The sequence below is a fragment of the Tenrec ecaudatus genome, chromosome 2, assembly GCF_050624435.1.
Source record: "Tenrec ecaudatus isolate mTenEca1 chromosome 2, mTenEca1.hap1, whole genome shotgun sequence".
NCBI lineage: Eukaryota > Metazoa > Chordata > Mammalia > Afrosoricida > Tenrecidae > Tenrec > Tenrec ecaudatus.
In genome coordinates this window covers 223,906,264-223,920,364 of record NC_134531.1, presented here as the reverse complement: position 1 = coordinate 223,920,364, position 14,101 = coordinate 223,906,264, and the positions used below count along the sequence as shown (strand labels likewise).

The 14,101-nt window shown below is 48.8% G+C and overlaps 1 protein-coding gene across 3 annotated transcripts in view; it reads left to right on the top strand.

Annotated features, from left to right (window-relative positions):
* HUNK (hormonally up-regulated Neu-associated kinase) overlaps window positions 1-14,101 on the top strand; it is a 135,324-nt gene that overhangs the window by 15,841 nt on the left and 105,382 nt on the right. Inside the window, exon 1 of one of the 3 annotated variants that reach the window (XM_075542376.1) lies at window positions 1,056-1,162. The exons of the other annotated variants lie outside the window; for them this stretch is intronic. The gene's annotated coding sequence lies outside the window, so the exon portion shown is untranslated. Of the gene's footprint in view, window positions 1-1,055; window positions 1,163-14,101 lie in introns of those variants that run through there. 3 annotated transcript variants of the gene reach the window in all.

The following is a 14,101-nucleotide window of genomic DNA, read 5'->3' as shown; positions in this document are numbered from 1 at the left end:
CTGAGGGAGAAGGCCATGCCCACACAGAGACCTCATTGGCTATAACCCCATTGACAGACTAGACCCCTTCACTTTTAATCCTCTCAAGTCCAAAATTGACACCAGATTATGTAACTACCACATTGCCTTTTATTTATTTTTGAGTAGCCATTTACATATATGTACTCTTTTCCTTGTTAACTCTGCCACTACCTACCAATGTATGCAGCTCACATTTCATCCTCCTCCTCTGGCTTGTGTCTTATTTACTGGTGGCTGCACGGCGACCTGTGCACACAGAGTGCAGTGCTGCCCATTCTGCAGCAGGGCTGGTTGGATAGTGGACCTTTGTGATCTACAGGCTGAAGGATCACACTGGCTGATTTTTAGAAGGAGATATCCAAGCCTCTCTTCTTGGTCTGGAAGCTCCGCTGAAACCTGTTCAGTATCCTAGCAACATGCAAGCCTTCACTGACTGACAGGTGGTGGCTGTGCACAAGGTGTATTGGGCCATTATCAAACCTGGGTCTCCTTGGGGGGCTGAGAATTCTACCACTGGACCTCCACACTGAAAAACCAAACTCACTGCCATTAAGTCCATTCTGGTTCACAGCAACCCGCTGTGGGTTTCTCAGATTGTAACTCTTTATGGGAATGAAAAGTCTTATCTTTCTCCCTTGGCTCCTGTGATAGTTAAGTTTATTGTGCTAACCTGACCAATAGGAACATGTGGGATTAATCAGGTTGCCGTTTGATTGGAGGGCAAAATGCTAAATGGCTCAGTAAGGCCCGCGCCCCGCCTCCCCCCCTCTTCGCCCCTTGCTCTCTGGTGATTGGGGCGTGCTGGAGGGTGCTGCTGCTTTAGCTAGTACTCTGCCTCAACCTGTGAGCTATACTACCTGTGGGCCAGGACCATCCGTGGATCATGTTGTTAGAGCTTGAGGCTCCTTTGAGGCCTTCTTCGCCATGCTTCTGGTGTGTACATCGCTTGAGCTGGAGGTTGGTGGATCCTGTGCCCTTGCATTGCTTGCGTTCAATATCCCATTCGGGCCTTCTTCGCTAAGCTCCTGAGCTACTGACTGCTGCTGACCCACCTGCTGTTTGCAGCCTGTGGAAGCAATCTTGCCTTGCCTGAGGGAAGACTCCACTGTTTGCTTCCTTGACCTTGGACCTGGCAGCCCTTGTGAGTTGAAGGACTTCCAATATATTAACTGTTTCATGGAAGTGAGTGTACTGAAGCTCTGTGCTGCTATGTGAACTAATTAGCTGTTGTATTCCTTCTCATTGTATAAACCTATCCGCGCACACGTGTGTGTGTGTGTGTGTGTGTGTGTGTGTGGAGAGAGAGACAGAGACAGAGAGAGAGAGAGCGAGAGAGAGAGAGAGCGAGAGAGAGAGAGAGAGAGAGAGAGAGAGAGAGAGAGAGAGAGAGAGAGAGAGCGCGAGCGCCCTGCCTAACACATCGCGGTTGGTGGTTTTGAACAGGTGACTTTGTGTAGCTTAACTTTTAACTTACTTATTCCTTTATTATAGATGGTGGCAGTTCAATTTCACAATAAAAGGGAGGTGAGAATAATAGGGTGGGTGTTTTCTTGCATTTAACGCCTCCCTGAGGCCTGGACCCCTTCTTGGGACACACAGGTGTTAATCGCCATGGAGCATACTGACGCGTGTGTGCAGCGTGGAAGTGCTTCATAGGCTTTCAAGACTGGCCTTCAGAAGCAGATTACTAGGCCTGTCTAAGGATGGAAGACTTTGAACTGCTAGTCCAGTGTCTAACCATTTGGACCACATAGGGACCCCTCCCAGACTAGCTAGATTCTTCTTCACAGTGGCTACCTCTGCTTGTTGTCCATATTGTACCTGGCACTTAGCTTCCTTCTGTCCACCTTTCCCTCTGCCTTAGCATGTGTGGCTTCTCACTATTCCTGCCCTCTGGTCTCCTGTGCTACTTTCTGCTCTTTCTGGGCATTATTATGTCTACCAAGGAGCCCTGGTGGTCTAGGGGATTACAAACTGGGCTGCTAACTGAAAAGGCAGCAGTTTGAACCCACCAGCCCCTCTGTAGATGAAAGATGAGGTTTTCTGCTCCCCTAAAGATTTAGTCATGGAAACCAACAGGGTCAGGGAGAATTGGCCTGGTATCAAACCTGGGTCTCCTCTCTATAAGGGTCATTATGAGTTGGAATTGACTTGATGTTAGTGAGATGGGGGTCTCTGTATTTCCCAGATTGGAGACACAGTGCTCAGAAGGTGTGATAATTAAATCCTACTGACCTTACTCCTTGCCATTTCCTTGGCCTGGCTTGGACACCACTTGACAGTAGGGAAACAGCGACAGAGGAAGATAGAGTAGCTGTATAGGTTATTCCCAACAGCTGACCAGATCCACATGGATTAGCAAAGTTTATGAGACATCTCGCATTCCCATGTGCTTTTATTTGGTAGCCAGCTCTGCGCCCCAAACTCAGTGAAGAATTTCACTGTGTTTTAGGGACTGCACATTTCTTGTGCACATGTAGCTTTGAGGCCTGGGGTTACATTTGTGAGAGGGCCCTCTGCTATGGGTGGTGGTGCTTGTGGCCATTGAGTTGGCTCAGACCCTGGTCCTGCACCATCTTCATGGTGTGTTTCAGGTGACTGTCCATCTCACTGCAGTTTTCCCTCCCTTTTGCTTGTCTTGTCACCATGGTGATGGTGCTTTTCTGATGGTGGGAACAAGATAAGTGAGCCAAAGTTTCACATTCTCACTTTTAAGGAATTTCTTTTAAGACTGATCTTGTTCATTCTGCTGCTAATTCACTATATATTCAATATTCACTACACCCACTGCTAGTGGATTCTTACTTATAGTGACCCTGTAGAGCGGCGGTTCTCAACCTGTGGGTCGCGACCCCATTGAGGGGTGGGTGGTGTCGAATTACCCTTTCCTAGGGGTCACCTGATTCATAACAGTAGCAAAATTACAGGTATGAAGTAGCAAGGACAATAGCATATGGTTGGGGTCGCCTCCACATGAAAGGGTCGCGGCATTAGGAAGGTTGAGAACCACTGCTCTAGGTTTCCAGACAGCCTCCTCTTTCGCCCAGGGAGCGGTTGGGGGGTTTGAACTGAGACCTCACGGTTAGTAGTCCATTGTCTATACCCAAACCAAACACATTGCTGTCAAGTCGGTTCTGACTCCTCATGACCCTATAGGTCCTGCTCCTGTGGGTTCTGGGGGTGGAACTCTTCTAATAGGAGAGTAGAAAGTCTCCTCTCGCTCCGCCAGATCAACTGGTGGATTTGAACTGCTGACCTAGCAGTTAGCAGTCCAACCCCAAACCTACCATGTCTGCAAGGCTCCTAAGCCTCCTTAATTTTCACCCTAAGACATCCCTGTCATCGCTAATGTGACCTGAGATCTCTTTAAGTCACAGGCCTGGCTTGAGAATCCATCTTGGAGTATTAATGCTGGCCTTTCGGCATTTCCAGTGCCATAGTGCCACCCCACCCCTGGCCCCCACCCCATGGCTGCTCTGTCCCTCTATCTCCTGAGACGGGGGAGAGGGGAGGAGGAGGGTGATGCTTCCTGCTGCCTGTGGGATAGGAGCACTTCTGGAGTTGGAGTTAATTTTGGAATTTAAAGCCTTAAACGCCCAATTTGGAAGAAAACATGTCTAAGACTTCTTTGTTGGGGAAGGGGAGGTCATCCAAGGCCTCGGGGAAGGGAAAGCAAGTACTGAAGAAAGGAACAGAGCCTCTCCTTGCCCCACATCCCTCCCTCTCCTCATGGACAACTCTTTCCATTCGACCAAAGGCCACTTGGAGCTGGATTTCTTACTTGAGTGCTACTTCCCAGGTGTCCTGTGCCGTTAGAACACTCACTGATGACGACAGCTCCCAGCTGTCACGAGTTCAGAAGGCTCTCTGGGGCGTGCAAAGGGTTTGTGCTCGGCTGCTACTTGAAAGATTGGCAGACCCACCTATCAGTGCTGCAGAAGAATGGGCTGGTGATCTTTGTAAATAATTCAGTCAAAGCTGCTGAGCTCAGTTTCCCCACTGGGTTGCAAGGAGAGGGAATTAACTCCAGGGCAAAGGGTACCCAGCCAGTTAAAAAATCCACACAACCCAAAGTGAAAACATTACTTTTCCTTTTGCCTTTGATGATAATCACTTGTTTTCTTTCATCAATGAGTCCACATTTATTCGGAGCCTTCTGAAGACGAGGCTTACTGGACATTTCTTCTCCACCCGTCTTTATGGGCACACGTCAAATTGACGCACGAAGGAAACCACACGTTTTCTCTAAAGAAACAATGTAAATTAAATTAAATTGTTTAAAAGCAATATAATTATACTCTATTAACTTATAAATGAAACTATGTGGTGCTATAGGTTTACATAAAATTTAACTATAAATTTATAGTTTATATAAAGTAAATTTGTAACTTAACTGTAAATTCGACATTCTACAACATTTGAGGGAACTGGGTTCTACGTATCGTAAGGGTCACTTGGGACGGTCAGTGTGGCAATCTCCAATGCTTTCTCTCTCTTCTTTCCCGGTGATCCCTTCCTAAGACTTGGTGACTGCGCTTATATTTATTCTTGAAGTAATGCTTTCACGAATGATGCCGACATTACTGGGATTAATACTCAATTTACATTCGCGTCAAATTGAGGCGTATCCCTAGAGATAGATATACCATGCAGAATTTCGAGAGTAGAAGACTTAGAAGAAATGAATTTGGATGTATATTTGTCTCGTGAGTAGGACGAAAGTCAGCATGCGTGGCAGGAGGGGAATGTAAACGGTTTCTGTAATTTTTGTTGAGGAAATCAAAATGTATCACAAAGGTCGCATCCCGTAAACCTAGTGTTAAAAGCCACTTGGACTTTTGTGTGAGTCTCTGGGTGATGCGGCTGGCATGCACAGCTGCTGCTCATTAACTCAAGGGCTGGAGGTTTGCGTCCACTCAGCCGTGCCTCGGAAGAAAGGCCTGGTGATCTGCTTTATTAAAACCAACTCATGGAAACCAATGGCATTCAGCTCTACTCTGACGCACACGGGGTCCGTGAGTTGGAATCCCCTCAAATAGCATCTAGTTCCTTTTTCCCCCTGCACTTTTGTGCCAGTTAGAAAAAGACACCTCCGGTAGGTTGATTGGAAAGTAGCAGGAGCTCTGGTGGTGTAGTGATGGGGTAGGCATTGGGTTGCTAACCACAAGGTCGGGGGTTCAAACCCACCAGGCTTAAATTCACCCGGTGGTCCCCTAAAGATTTACAGCCTGCGAAGCCCACAGGGCAGTTGTACCCTGCTCGATAGGGTCGCTATGAGTTGGAATTAACTTGATGGCATTGAGTTCGTTTCTACTTGGATAGACCAGTTGGGAACCGGGATCTTTCCATGCAGGTGGGTGCCTGGTTCAGCAAGGAGGCAGCATCTCAGGAAGAAAAATGGCAGCCATTCTTCCAAGGCACACTGGTCGGACAACCGAGCGGGCCGGCACCTCCAGTGGGGTTCAGGCACCAAAATACACAGTAGACCAGGCACAAGAGCAGCTCTGTCCCCAAGGAGCCTACATTCTAGAGTTGGAACTGAGGCGCGAACCACAAACCCACAGCTCTGAGACTGCAGCAAGTCCCGAGTAAAAATTTTCAGTCTAGGTCCTGGTTGCTACCGTCCCCTTCCCCCCACAAAGACCACACAGTACAAGACAAAGAATCCGGGCGGAACTGAAATTCAGTTGTATTTTGTCACTCCCTGCCCCAGGCGTGTGTCACAGTCAGGGGCATGGGGAAGTGCCCCCTTGTTGGAACCTCCGGGCCTGTGAGCCTTCTGTCTCCTGAGTTATAATTCACCCTGATGGATGGGCCTGGCGCCGGCGCTTCCTGTGTGTTAAGAGCAACAGCAGCTGTTCATCTGGGGGTCCACTGGACCCCACTCCCCAAATCCAGAGAAAGCCCCCCCGCCCAGTGCTGACTGCTCACCAACCCTTTCCTCCTGGGTCAGTCCCGGATGCCTCAAGAGTGTGACGATTTAATAAGGGACCTGCGACAATGACATGCAAGTGGAGAGAATGAAAAACCAGGGCCTTTGATCAGAGTTTGCTTTGCTGCTTTCCCTTGGGAAAGGAGCGTGGTGGTGCTGGGTTTCTCAGCATGTAATCTGAGAGGCTCATCCATCTCCGGGTGACAGAGGAAGCCTCCAGCACGAGGAACCTCTGATTGATCACAAACAGCTGGATGGGCCTTCCCTCATCCAGACCCACTGCCGAGAAGTTCATTCCGACTCCCAGCGGCACCACAGGACAGAGGAGACGTGCTTTCCGAAGCTTTCCAAGGCTGTCAATCCTTATGGAATAGTCGGCCTCATCTTTCTCCCTTGGAACGGATGCTGGATTCGAACCCCCTGACTTTCCATGGGTGACCCACTACTTAACCCAGGGAGCCACCAGGACTCCCTCCCCAAGCATAAAAACCAGGAAACCAAACTCCCCACTGTCTAGTTGATGCCGATTCTCTAGCGACCCTATAGGATAAGGTACAACTGGCCCTTGTTCCCGAGGCTGCAGACTACTGAAGTAGAAAGCTTCACCAGTCTCCGGCGGAACTCCTAGTGGTTTTTCTGTGACCAGAGCCGCTCTGAAGGAGGTGGCAACGCCAAGGGGGTCATAGCAAAAGGAAGGATTTGATTTTGTTCAGTGGATTCTTATCCAGAGACTGTGCCCCGTCCGGGAGCATTTTATAAGGAGGGGAGTGGATTCACGGGGTTGTCTGTGGTGACACAGGATTGTGGGGGTGGGGACTGGTCAGCACATAGCAAGAGGGTTACAGAAGCAGAATTTTGGGCAGGTGGTGGGGCGGGGGGCACAGGGCTGAAGGTTTCGTGGCTTTTTAAAATTTTCATATTCCACAGGTTTCTTTGTTTTGGGGACAGCGCTCTGTCCCTACCTCGTTCGAGCGGCTGACCTTCAGTGAGCAGCCCAGTGGTTGACCCCTCTGCCACCAGGGTTGTGCTCAGGCCCAGAACAACTTGTAAGTAGAGTTGCTTCCAAGTTGCCTCTGTCTCTTAGAGGGCTTGTGAGCTGAGAGGCTGTGCTGCTTGGTGGTTATCGGTGTGCTATCCTCTTGAACATCCTCCTGTGGGGGCCCAGCATGCACTCGGGGTCTCGCTGACCCTATCAAGTGCTGTCTCAGTCAAAAACTGAACCAAGCGCTGTTCAGTCAACCCCACATGTGCCGTGGCAGACATGTGCTCCGTAGGGTTTTCAGTGGCTGATTTTTCAGTGGTAGATCACCAGGTCTTTCTTTCTAGTTGTGTTCATCTGGAAGCTCTGCTGAAGCTGGTGAGCACCACAGCAACACACAAGCCTCCTCTGACAGATAGTTTTGGTGGCTGCACACGAGGTGCATTGGCTGGGAATTGAACCCATATCTCCCAAATGGGAGGCAAGACTATCACCATCGAATCCCCATGAAGGGACACAACGTAGAAATAATAAGTCATTATGGTGCTCCTCAAAGATACCTGCACTTGATTTGTTGACAGGATATTTACATGTAGCTTGTGAATAATGTATCAGGAGCCTCAGCTATAGTGGTGACATGTTGGGTTGGTAATTCATAGGACAGTAGTTTGAAACCACCAGCAGCTCCACTGGAGAAAGATGAGACTTTCTACTCCCTTAAAGAGTTCTAGTCTCAGAATCTCATGGAGGCAGTTCTACTCTGTCGCTGTGAATCGGAATCCACTAGAAAGCAGTGAAGTTGATTTTTCTGGGTGAGCACATACGATCTGTGTGAAGCCAAAAGGCTATTATTATATGTATTTTTGTCCATGTTCATACTGAAAAACATTACTGTAGGTATATTGCCATCCTCTGATTGTTTTCTTAATTTTATGTTGTCTCATTTACTAGCCCTCCTAGTTCAAAGGGATGATGAAGTACGTGATGGTTTAGGCTAATAGCTTGCTCTGCTCAGTCTCTGGTGTTTCCTGGACTTTGGGTGGAAAGTACGGACACATTTTCCATCCAGCTACTTTGTCCACTCTCCCAGGATGCCGATCACCATGAAGAATGACCACCCCAAACCTGAAGCCACCCACCCGCTTCCAACTGATAGCGACTGGCTGGGGGGGTTTGAACCACCAACCTTGGGTTAACCGGTGCCACCGAAACCAAACCAAACTCTCTGCCATCTAATGATTCTGACTCATAGGGACTCTATAGGACAGAGGAGGACTGCCTTTGTGGGTTTCTGAGACTGTAACTCATTACGGGAATCGAAAGCCTCATCTCTGTCCTGTGGAGCAGCTAGTGATTTCAAACTGATGATAGCAGCCCAACGCCGCGAAACCCAACTGACTCCACCACCAGGGCTCTTGCTAAAGAGTGACTGCGGGCGCAGGCCCAAAGCAGCACTGCAGAACAGTTTTGTTCTACGCTCCTCCAAGCCCAAACCTGGGCTATCAGAGCTAGGTACTTGCTGAGGTCTCTCAGTGAAAACACTTTCTTGGTCTCTCCCGGTACCCCAGCCCTTCCTCAGAGCACTCCAGTCTCTGCCAGTTCTCCCTGTGTGTATGTTCTTAGAAGGACACCAGGCATCCTGCTGTTTGGTCCGGGCCCGCCCCCATCACCTCATCTTCACTTGGCCACATCTGCAGAGACTCTGGGTTTCAAATGAAGTCACAGATGCAGAGGCCAGGACGTCAGCCTGGGGCATACACCTGGACCCATCGCAGATGTGCTTCGTGCACTGGCGGTCAGTGAGGGAGAGCAACCAGGGGACCAGCTCTGGTAGAGGTATGCTGTGCCCTGGCAGGTGTTCCTACTGCCGTCCTCAGACCGGGGACTCACAGACTTGGGCTCCAAGCCCCCAAGTGAAGAATGCAGGCCCCTGCAGTGAATCCCCGTTCGGCAAAAATGATTTTGCATTCCGTGGTTATGTTTCGAACCTGCGTTATGTCTCATGGTTTTCACTAAGGCAAAACTAGCTGTATCGAACCTGCGTTTCATAAGCTCACTTTCCCCCCAGACCCTCAAGCTCCCTCTCTTGTTTCTCCGTCTTTCTATCCAGAGGGGCGATCCCGTGTGGAGCTTTGTTGTGGGGCGCAGTGCGGTGCAGGGCAGTGAAGTGGGGTGGGACGGCGGGACTGGGGTAGACGTTTCTGGAAGCTTGAAGGGGGGAGATGATGACTGTCAGGCTGGGCCTCTCTGGTGCAGTGAATTTGAGAAGTTGGCGAGACAGGCAGTGTCTGTGGGTTGTGACCGTGGGAAAGCGAAGCTTAATAGCCGCAGAGCATCAGATCAACACCCCTAAAGAGTTGCTAGTACCATTTGTGACTGTAAGTCTCTTTGTGGCTCACGGTTACAAACATGTATAATGTGCGTGGTCGTGGAAGCAGCTCTAACGCCCATCCTCATGACCCGTCTTCTTCCTCTCGTCTTGATAGAATATGGGCACAGAGAAGGAAGAGCTGGCTCTGCACTAGGGGCGGCGGAGCCGATTGTTCTAGAAGTCAAGGCGGCTTCGATTTCTTGCCGAGCTACCTTTACTGGCATCTCGTGATTTCGCCTTCCTCACAGAAGGCATTGGCTCAGCCGCTAACCCTCTACCTCCTGACTCCACTGCGGGGCTCGCCATTCCCTGCCACCCCGTTCTGAATCTGGGCACCATCGAAAACGCTTCTGTCTGCCCCAGCCCCTGCTGCTGGTCTGCAGCTTCTGTGAGGTGAAACTCACATAACGCCATCAGCCTTTTTACTACACTCGATCTTAGCCAAAATGCCGAGAAGCGATACCACCATCAGCCTTTTAAAAGTGACCAATTAATTCATTGACATTAGATATCGTCACAGTGTTGTGCAGGGAGAAAGACAGGGCTTTCTACTCCTGTAACCAGTTTACAGTCTCACAGACAAGTTGTACTGTGCCCTATGAGGTCGCTGTGAGTCGGCATCAACTGGATGCCAGTGAGTTAGGGTTTATTTTAGTTAGTTTGTTTGTTTGTTTTTAATGCTGTGCACCAACCACCACTACTTGATTTGGAACCGTTTCCATCGCCCCAAATGAAACCTGAATCTGTAAGCAGTCATTGCCTGCTCCCTCTCCCTAGCTCCCACCCCCACTCACCCTCGCCCCAGGAAACCTGCTTTTTGCCTCTACAGACCTAAGCTATTCTGGATATGTCATATAAAAGGAGTCAGACAGTATGCGCTGTTTTGTCTGGCTTTCTTGGCTTAACGTGATTTTGAGCTTTATACACATTGTATGGACTTCACACATTTTTTTTGTTCATTCCAAAGTTGACAGACACTTCTGCCTTTGGCACATATGCAGTGATGCATGTGGATGTATTTGCTTGAAGCCTCGTTTTCACTTCATAGAAGTCTGTGCTTTGCTTGACTGTTGTCTCTAGTTACCGGTTGAAGGAGGCTGGGTGGCATAGTGCTTATGCCTTGGGCTGTGATCCGCAAGGCCAGCAGTTCGAAACCACCAGTTTCAGAAACCCACAGGTAGGAGCAGTTCTGCGCTGTCTTAAAGGGTCGCCGGGAGTCAGCCTCACCGGTGGCGGTGAGTTGTCTTTATTTCCCGGCCAGGAGCCCTGGTGGTGGGGTAGCTCAGATGTTAGGTGGTTAACTGCAAGGTTAGCAATTCGAGTCCACCAACGGTGCAACAAAAGAAGACGAGGCCTCAGAAACCCCAAAGGGCAATTCTGTACCGTCCTCTAGGGCCACTGTAAGTTGGAATTGACTCAGTGGCTGTGGGTTTGGATTGACCGGTCCCTTTGCCGCAGTCTGGTTTTGCTCTTGTCATTATTAGCTTATTGAGTCAGGACCCCCGCCCCTCTGTGGTGAACCCCATAAGCAATGGAACAGAACACTGCCTGGTGTTCCTGCCACCCCCAGGAGAGGTTTTGCATTGAAGGGTTGTGATCTACAGGGTTTTCATGGACTGATTTTTTGGAAGTAGATTGCCAGGCCTTTCTTCTTAGTCCATCTTTGTCAAAGCGCCACTGAAACCTGCTCAGCCTCACAGCTACAAATACTCCTCAACTGACGTACAAGTGGTGGCCTCCCATGAGGTGCTGTATCACCCAGGCATCAGTCCAGGTTTCGTGTGTGAGGCCAGAATTCTACCAGCGAACCACCCCACTCCCATCATTCTAGTTTGCTCTGCGTTATCCAAGCCCTGTCCCACTTCCTCACCACCACACTCAACTCTAAATGTCTTCGAACTAACTCTAATCACCCCCCCCCCCCAAGTCCTGATTGGTTTCCTATTACCTGAAGAGTAAATTCCAACTTCCATCCTCAGTCCACATGCTGTGGGTTTTTCTTACTCAACTGGCCCAGCCGAGAGGAGTTCTCTGTGCCCTGAGTGCCCTGTGAGTGGACTTGTTTGGTACCTTAGGTCAGTGCTGGTGCCTCCTGTGGCCTTGTTCTATTGGTGTACCTGTCCTGATGCTCCCAGCCCGACCCAGTTTCTCTTACCTCTGCTCAGGGTTACATCGGTTACAGATTAAATTGTGTCTCCCCCAAAGTATGTATCACAGTTCTGCAGGCTGTCTGTCTGTCTCCCTAGGCAGGGGGCAGATGGAGAGGTCTGGGGGTGATCTGCAAATGCCCACGGTGGATAGTGAGTCACGTTGCTTTATTTTCTTGAAGGCAGCGAGTTCCATGTGTGAGCTTTGGATATGAGCGAGTAGCCTGCAGGCTGGACTGGCTCCCGATCGTACCGCCCCTCTGGCTCCCCAGGAGCAGACAGGCTGTTGGGTGAGAGTCTCAAGCAGGCTGTGCCGTGTCCCAGCTGGGCGACCTTTGGGAGTGTTTCTTAGTGTCCATCAGAGTTCTCATCTGTGAAGAAGGTCAACCACAGCGGGCATTTCCCACAAAGACCTGGGAGAGTTGCCTGAGACCGTGCATGGGAAATGTTTCTCGGAGTCTGGCTTGCCAGGCGCTCCTAACAGGATTACTTGTGGTTAGATTTTTGTCTCCATGGCTCTGCCCACACATGTGCCATTTGATTTGCTTTCACACCATGCAGTTAACAACAAAATGGTAATTGTCTAAATAGCTCATCAATTTTATTCTTATAGGCAGCCAAATTAGACAATTTAGACCAGTAAGTGGATTCCCCCAGCCAGTTTGAATATTTACAAAGCTTTAGTTACTCAGAGACTTGCCTACTTTTATCTATCTCTGTATCCACCATCTGCCTATCTATCTGTTCATCCACACACATACATGGATGTGTGTGTGTTATCCTTCAAAGCCTTGGAGACCCAGTCCTTTTGTTACCTCATCACAAGGCCTCACAGCATGAGATTGTTACTCATATTTTCTTTAAGGCCAACTTACTGTCATTGAATCTATTCTGACCCATAGCGCTCCTATCAGGTGGAACTGCCCCCGTGGGTTTCTGAGACAGTAACCCACAGTTTGAAGTGTAGGGAGTCTCATGTTATCAGCAGAGTTCCATCTCTGAAAAAGGCCATCGAGCTGGGTAAAGTAGAAGGGCAGCAAGTAAGAGGAAGACCCTTGATGAGATGGATCGACACAATGGCTGCAACAATGGGCCCAAATGAAACCCTTGTGAGGACGGCCCAGGACCAGGCCATGTTTTGTTCTGTGGTCCAAGAGTTGCTAGAAGCCGGACCCAGCGAGACAGCACCTAATAGCACCAGCAGGAACAACAACTTTTTCTTCGTACAATGATAAAATTGTGTCCTGCATCATGAGAGTAACATGACAAATCCATTTTAAAAAGCGGGTAATCATCAAAGGACTGAATTCTTTTTTTCTTCTCCTTTTCTTTTTGTTCGGGGGGAAAAGTAGGGTTTGCAACCTGTAAATCTTGTTTCAGGAGCAACACCTCATGAAAGACACCCCTAAAATCTTGCCAGCTCGAGTTTGGTGTAACCGAGCTCCATGAATTGTGTTGCACGTGATGGAAGACTGGAACTTGGCCCAACTTCACAGAATGGAGTGCAATAGGCTAGAAAATCATAAAGTGAGACTAACAATTGCAGTCACACTTACGCCTCCACCAAAGTAACATAAAGATATCCCAGCGTTTAAGATCTGCTTTTCTAGGTAGTGATTATATTCTTTTAAATGGGCAATATCCCTTTGAAGTCTATACGCTCATGAAACGATCTTTTATTGGACTTTTTTTATTGAATAGTCATGTTGCTGCATGGGAATATTTTAATATCGCCTTACTAGTTAACTTCTGTAGGGCTATTGAAATAGCAGAAAATACTGCTGAGTAGAAAAATGTAATTCTTGGTCTAACAGATGAACTTGCTAAAAAATAAACAAAATAACCTGCCTTTGCAGCGAGGTAGTCGACTCAGTGGTGAATCAGAAGCTTTGCTTTGTTTTTCATTTGAAAAGGATTCTGAACATTTGTGTCCTGGATAGAAGCGGAGTGGCTTCACCTGAGCCCTGGAGTCGCCACAATGCATCCGTGTGCCCCCTTCAAAAATCACAAAATCCGAAGAAACACAACTGACCCTCCTCCCATTAATGAAAACCCCAATCCTTCCTTAAATGGTCACATTTTGAGAGGGAGTTTTACTGAGAAAAATGCATTTTTACAGGACGAGCGCCAGAGTATTTTGGAGAAACGCAAAGGCATGTTTCGAGCTAATCTGCTAAAATGGACCCAGATTGTATCTAATGGGATGAATAATACTGGTTCAAAATGATTGGTTCCAGTTGCCTTTGATCAGGTCCTGCGCTGTTTCGGAGACTTTGCTTCCTGGGCCTTTCGGTGTTTGCAGGTTTGGAGGTAGATTGATCGCCAGGCTCTTTACGGGCAGATGCCGACCTTTTGGTGGCAGCTAAGCAATGAACTGTACCACCCAGGGGCATCTCGGAATTTATTGAAAAATGGACTTTCTGAGGTCCACCTGGGAGCCCCGGTGGCAGAGTAGTTCTGAGTCAGCTGCTAGCCACTAGGTCAGCAGTTTGAAATCACCGGCCACTCTGCAGGGGCAAGTCTGCTTTTGCTCCTGTAAAGAGTTACAGTCGCGGAAAGCCCTGGGTACAGTTCTACTCTGCCCCACAGGGCCACTCAGAGATGCACTCTACTCGGTGAGCGAGTTTGTCTGTTTGGTTTTGGTTTTACGT